This window comes from Phyllopteryx taeniolatus, chromosome 2 (assembly GCF_024500385.1).
Source record: "Phyllopteryx taeniolatus isolate TA_2022b chromosome 2, UOR_Ptae_1.2, whole genome shotgun sequence".
NCBI classification, from domain to species: Eukaryota; Metazoa; Chordata; class Actinopteri; order Syngnathiformes; family Syngnathidae; genus Phyllopteryx; species Phyllopteryx taeniolatus.
This window is the reverse complement of record NC_084503.1, coordinates 10552245-10559604: the sequence shown is the minus strand read 5'-3', so window position 1 is coordinate 10559604 and position 7360 is coordinate 10552245.

Sequence of the window (7360 nt, the reverse complement as noted above, 5' to 3'; positions counted from 1 at the left end):
TTTTGTATTTTATTTGATTGTGATCTACACACAACACGCGCTCATTCTGTTTCAGCAACACACTGTTGGTAACTGCGGTGAATGTGAAACACTGCATTTCCAGTCGCAAGCGATTAAACTTCATGACCCATTTGAATTTAGTAAAATGATTATACTGTAGTTGTGATAAAATGCAGTCAGATATCTCTTCTGCTTTTTAAAATAATCAACAAAACTGGAATTTGACTTAATAGGAATCTTTTGGTTAACAGAACCGGAGAATACCTTTTTACATTTAAAAAAAAAATCTGTCCCTTCACTCATTTTCCTGTGGTCATTCGGGAGCTGAAGCCTACCCCAGCTGATTTCGGGCAAAAAGTGGACTACCCCTTGAATTGGCTGGCACTCAAACACAAGGCACATACAGAGGTAGACAACCATTCACACTGTCACCAAGAGGGAACTGAATCCAAGCTGCCAGCACAGAAGTCAGGTGAGTGAATATACCACGAAAACATCCGTGAGCCGCTTTTTCAAATCTATTCATTTTATTTTATTCATACTGTATTATGGTAAACTTTTAATGCAAATGTAAAGCTACACGTTTGCAGTAAAAACGAGTAGAAGAAGCACGTAGCGCTAAAACATTAAGTGAACTCGGTTTTCACAGATTAGGAAGAATATATCCCTGTCAGTATTGTTAAAACTACCTGTCTGTATATCTTACTACGGAGTTTGTGTTTAAATATGAGTTATTTGAAGGTAAATTCCACCCGTGATCTAATGCTAATTCTAGCTAGCCCGCCAATGGGGGCTTCCATTGACTGTTAGCATTACGATGGCGATTTCTGAAACGATCATGTGTGTTTTGTATTTCAATATACAATGTGTGTAATTATTTTTGTTGCATGTTTAGCTTGACAGTAAACTACACTTGGGGTGTCATTAAATAGATTAAAGCACGGCCAGGGAAGGCAGACTGTTTGTGTGTGAGTGTCACGCACGATTTTATTGGCTGATCGGTATCGGCTGATATTTAGCATTTTATGTTGATCGGCTGATCGGCTTTAATGTCATAATTCGCTGAGCCGATCAACCGCAAAAGACATTAACTCCACGTCGCCGCGTGCACAGTGTATTATACAAAGGCTAGTTTATTTTTAGCCTTGTCGCGTGTCTTTTGACGTTGTACTGTAACTATCTGACGGCCAATGAAGTTATTAAAAACAAAAAAAAGCATGTCGGCGGTGTGGAACAGACAACACGTCTGAGACAGACAACAAGACAAATTTGCTCTTTCACGATTGTACTATGTCAGACTACTGCAATAAATAGTTTTTTACAATCGTTGGGCTTTATCTTATCAGCTCAAATGCGACCGGATACACTCGTTACCGTGGCGACGACAACAAGAGTGGAGCGCGTCGACTTTGTATTATAAGGACAAAATGGGGAAAAACGTGTGTTGGTGGTCACCGGTGCTCAGGACAGGAGAGGACGTTCGTTTAAGGCTTGCTTCAGGTATATTCAAAAGTTACATTGTTTAATATAAAACGAAGCTATTACTGTTTCATATGGCAAGATCTTTGTACCTTTGTATTATTTTGTCACTTTGTGACATTTAAAATGTCAGAAAATGTTACATAATCGGATAGGAACATCCCTAATGAATTGGTTTCATCTTTCCCACTCACATGCTCATAATTCTGACTGAAATGGTTTACCGTAATGGGAATCGTTTTCAACAAGAAGGTTAACGCTTTATTGTATTGTTAAAATTCATTTTACAATATACACATTCAATCCCGGAACATTAATTGTACATGACAAGACATTTTTTGCACTGTGGTAAATATTCAAAATGGTTTGATCATGATAGTTATGATTGTAATATACCACTATATATCGATTGTATATAATTGATATTAATTTGTGTAACATGAAGATCTGAAATGCTATGAGTACAGCCACACCTAGCCTTTTATTGCAATTATTAATGATAATCCATTATGTTTTTAAACTATGGAATACTGATTCTAATAAATTCCCAGTAAAAGAGAGCTGACCTCCCATTCAACAACAGGAGTTGATCTATTTGACTTTTGTTTAGGAGGTGCTGGCGGGCCGAGCTGTCAGAGGGATTCGGGTCACACTGTTGTTGTGTAGTAACATAACAGAGTAGCCTCGTCATACATTGGTTGCCCTTGGGCTCTGTCTGTATGACTTTGCTGATGTGGGTGTACCATACACAAACCTCTGAGTCACAGTGCAGGTAAGTCACCACATTTCACTTACCCTCACTTGAGTGATGACTCACGTGAAACAACAATCCTTGAGATAGCCTCTTTTCCCAACTGTGAATTCATCTGGAATCGCAGCTTATCCTGCATTGATCTTTGGGATACCACCACTATGACTTAACTCATGAATCATCAAAAATCACTGTTGGTAATGCCCCATGAGAGCAAATTTCCTGTTGTTAGCATACCTACCTAATCTCAGTGATAGCAGACAGGATATTGAGTTGAAGTAATCCAGTTGGAGATGTAAAGGGAAGCAGCATGGAGGTCTGTGTCTCATGTGAGACATCATTTCATATCATTTGACACATGCACATGCTTCTTTGCAGCATTCAAGTCCACTGGGTGGGTGATGACTCACTTGGGATTTCCAAATCTGATGAGCATCACAGCATTTTGCAATAATCATGTGCAGATGTGTGTGATCGAGTCTGGCTGATAATTCAATGTGGCAGAGCTCATAACAAACACAGGTCATGTTTCATACCTTCAGCATCTTTACAGCAGACCAGATCAAGTAAAAGACAAACTTATTGCAGATTAATATTGTCAGGCTTTCACAGGCTATTTTAACTACTCTAAATATAGTCACCAGACAAAACATTAGATACACATGCACAATCTAATGCGATCAAATACAAGATTCCTGCATTAACAAAAATAAAAATGCTCAACTTTGATTAATACTGTCAGAGAGGCATTCATTTGACAAAATGTTTACTAGTTTGGCTGTACTAATTAATAAGAATGGCACTGTATTGCATTAGTTCCCTTCTGTTATTTATAATGCAATGTACTGTAATCTTATTTAGCAACATAAGGATGAGACAAAATGTGGTTATAATGATGTATCGCATCATTATTGCTGGCTATACATCATCAATGCTGGAATCTGGATCAAATATGGACATTGTTACTGATCTCACACTTCATGAGAATTGGAACTGTATTAATACTACTATGGCTACTACTCAACTAAAAATGTAACTCATTTTAATGTAAAATTACTACTACCTAGTAGTAGTACTAGGAGTAGTACTGCCATAATATAATTTTCTACTCTGCAAATCCCTCCCCTATTAGCTATAAGTAATTTTATTGTGTGTTATTGTGATTATGCATGTCACATGCATGTGCACCAAGTGAGTTTATTACACTGAAATTACAGAAAGCCGTTCGCTTTCAGTGAAAAGGATCCACTGCACTACCCTCTAGTGGAAAAAAGATATACTGCAATCCATGTAAGTTTAAGTTTACAGCACCTGAAGCTTCCATTGGCTATAAAGGGGCCTAATATCCACACTGAACATTATTCAAATAAAATATAAATTTTTAATTCTGGTAACCTTCTTCTAAATGCTTTGTAATAAATTTCAAAGGATAGCCTTTTTTCATCATAGGTATGATTCTACTGGCGTATACGGTATTGATTATATTATTTACTAGATTATATTGTGAGGTCTCTGTTACATGTACAAGAATGGGGCAGAGCAGAAAACAAAAACACGATGCGTCAGCACGACTGTTGAATCTCGTCTCATTCACCGTACTGTGGCCACTGCTCTACGCTGGCTCCGGTGCCTATTTCTAATGTAGACACAATACCTGGCTACCTTAACATGGTCTATGCCTTCACTTAAAAAACAGTATCAACTATACCCTTTGGAACACATTCCATCATACATAACATCCATTGACCGTAATAAAGTCCGTTTCCTTAACATTATTATTGTCACACGAGTGCATCCCTTTATTGTGATGTTCGAACCCGTATTCGGAAGTGACATATTGTTCCTTAAACTTTGACTTCACATCAATATAGCCGTATTAACTGGCAAACATGGCATTACTATTACTGTCATGATGCGTTCTATGAACATAGCACCTCTTAATAACCACCACGAGTCTTGTTGCTAACAGTTGCAGCTAGTGCAGCTAACACTGCTAACGCAGCGCCGATAGCTATCTGTACTTCCAATACTATACTTTCTGAAGACATCTCAAACTATTGCCTGTTACAATTCTGTATAGTTTGATTATGTATCCTGTATTATATTGTCTTGTAGATGTATTTTACTGCTTTTTTACATCATGGCCAGGGGACTACAGATGAAAACTAGCCTTCTGGCTAATTCTGGCTTTTTTAACCATGTGTACTCATGTGTTTTATGAAATTGCATTGTCCCCTTTCAAAAAATAAACTGATAAACTGATAAACTGTAGTTTCTCAAGATGTATTCATACACGTTACACACATGTACCTGATAACAGAAAACAAAAACACGATGCGTCAGCACGACTGTTGCATCTCGTCTCATTCACCGTACTGTGGCCACTCCTCTACGCTGGCTCCGGTGCCACCCCCGTGACGATAGACTGAACAGGTAAGTACCTGAATCTAGAGTGCTTTCAACCATGCTGAATACTGGCAAACGGTCATCTGTCATATGCAGAAATGAATTGGGGGATGACTATTTTATAACGTACCACATCACCAAAACGTGTTTCCCATGTTTGCCCTGAAACCAACTACTTCAAGTTGTAGTTCTACCAAGCGGCATCTGCGGAATGATGATCACTGATATTTTTTTATTTTATGATCACCGGCACGGTGGGCGACTGGTTAGCACATCTGCCTCACCGTTCTGAGGACCCGGGTTCAAATCCGGCCTTGGCTGTGTGGAGTTTGCATGTTCTCCCCATGCCTGCGTGGGTTTTCTCTGGGTACTCCGCTTTCCTCGCACATCCCCAAAACATACATGGAAGGTTAATTCAAGACTCTAAATTACCCGTAGTTGTGAATGTGAGTGCGAATGGTTGTTTGTTTCTATGTGCCCTGCGATTGGCTGGCGACCAGTACCCCGCCTCTTACCCAGAGTCAGCTGAGATACGACCCTAGTGAGGATAAGCAGTCCGGAACATGGATGGATGGATATGTTTCTGCAAAACATAAAGCCTTCAATTCATTTGTGTAACGTCTGTCTTAACACGAGCTAGCTGTTGCTTTTTTGTCAATAGAGGGCAGCAGGAGTCCACCATAAGAAAGTAAAGATCTGTCATCTGCCAATAATTGCTTCCCAAACATTCTGGAAACTATTGACACATACTTACGTCAATACATCGGTCATTGCAATAATGTGTATAGCATATAAACATATTAATCAATGAAACTTTACATTTGCCATTATAATTATGGAAAAGCATAATTTAAATGAAAGCATCCCATTACATTCAACATAAGTATGAAAAGTCTTTTAAGTCTTTTTATATGTCACTGCTCAGACGTCAGTACAATGACACCTGGGCAAAGGTGAAATTGCACTGTGAAGCAACTAATTTTAAGGAGAAAATTAATCCCTCAATTTGCGAAATACTGTATATTGTTCCCATTCCATGCTCATGCTGTACCTCTGTAATATAATGGTAAGGAAAAATAATGTGTGGCGGCTCGGTGTATGACTGGTTAGCACATCTGCCTCACAGTTTTGACGACCCGGGTTCAAATCCGGCCTCGCCTGTGTGGAGTTTGCATGTTCGTACCCGCGTGGGTTTTCTCCAGGTTCCATATTCCAAAAACAGGCATAGTAGGTTAATTAAATACTCTAAAATGCCCGTATGTGTGAATGTGAGTGCGAATGGTTGTTTGTTTATATGTGCCTTGCGATTGGCTGGTGACCAGTTCAGGGTGTACCCCGCCTCTCGCCCAAAGATAGCTGGGATAGGCTCCAGCACGCCCGCGACCCCTGTGAGCATAAGCGGTAGAGAAAATGGATGGATGGATAGAAAAAATGTGTCGGAAAATATATATATATATATTGAGGCTCCTAGCCATTTACAGTGCTGAACAAATGTACTTCACTAAATTGCTTATTTTATCAATATCTTGAAACCCTCAAAATAACTTTTACATTGAACCATTCTGAAGAAGAATGAGGACTTTCAAACTGATTTCACCCTTTTCTACCTAAATTTGAGCTGGCTCGCGAGACTTGAAGCATTAATCAAGCATTCAACCACATTTTTCTTTTTTCTGTTCAGCAATGCAAGTAGACATCTATAACTTCTTTATATACATATATATATATATATATATACACACACACACACACACACACACACACAGACACACACACACACACATTGTTTGCAATGAAAGCTTCAAGATGCCGCCTGTATGGAGAAACTAGTCGCATGCATTGCTCTGGTGTGATTTTGGCCCATTCCTCCACAAAAGCAATCTTCAAATCTTGAAGGTTCGTGGACTTCTTTAATGGACCTTGAGTTTAAGTTCTTTCATAGATTTCTGATTGGATTCAAGTTAGGTGATTGGCTGGGCCATTCCAGCAGCTTTATTTTTTGTCTTTGAAACCAATTGACAGTTTCCTTGGCAGTATGTTTAGGAACCTGATTTTCGTCAAGAAGTTCTGTACATTTGCCCATTCATCCTTCAATAATGTGCAGTTTACCAGTACTATTTATTGAAAGCAGCCCCACACCATCATGTTCCCACCTCCAAACTTCTCTGTTGGTATGGTGTATTTAGGGTGACGTGCAGTGCCGTTTCTCCTCCAAACGTAGTGTGCATTATGGCATCCAAAGAGTTCAATTTTGCTCTCCTCCGACCAGACTATATTCTCCCAGTATTTAACTGGCTTGTCCAAATGTTGTTTAGCAAACTTTAAACGAGCTTTGACATGCTTTTTTTCAGCAATGGGGTCTTGCGTGGTGAGCGCGCATACAGGCCATGGTGGCGGAGTGCATTACTCACGGTTTTCCTTGGGACAACAGTACCTGCTAATTCCAGGTCTTTTAGATGTTTTTCACAGGTGGTCCTTGGCTCCTGGACAACTCTTCTGATTATTCTTTGCACTCCTCTGTCAGAAATCTTGCGAGGAGCACATGATCGAGGGAAATTTATTGCGGAATGATTAGCTTTCCACTTACGTATTATGGCCACAACCATGCTTACTGGACCGTTCAGAAGCTTAGATATCGTTATGTTTTGCCACAATTAGTTTGTGATGGGACCTACACCAACAACTGCACCTCAGCGCACCCGGCTGTCAAACTCCTGAAGTGTG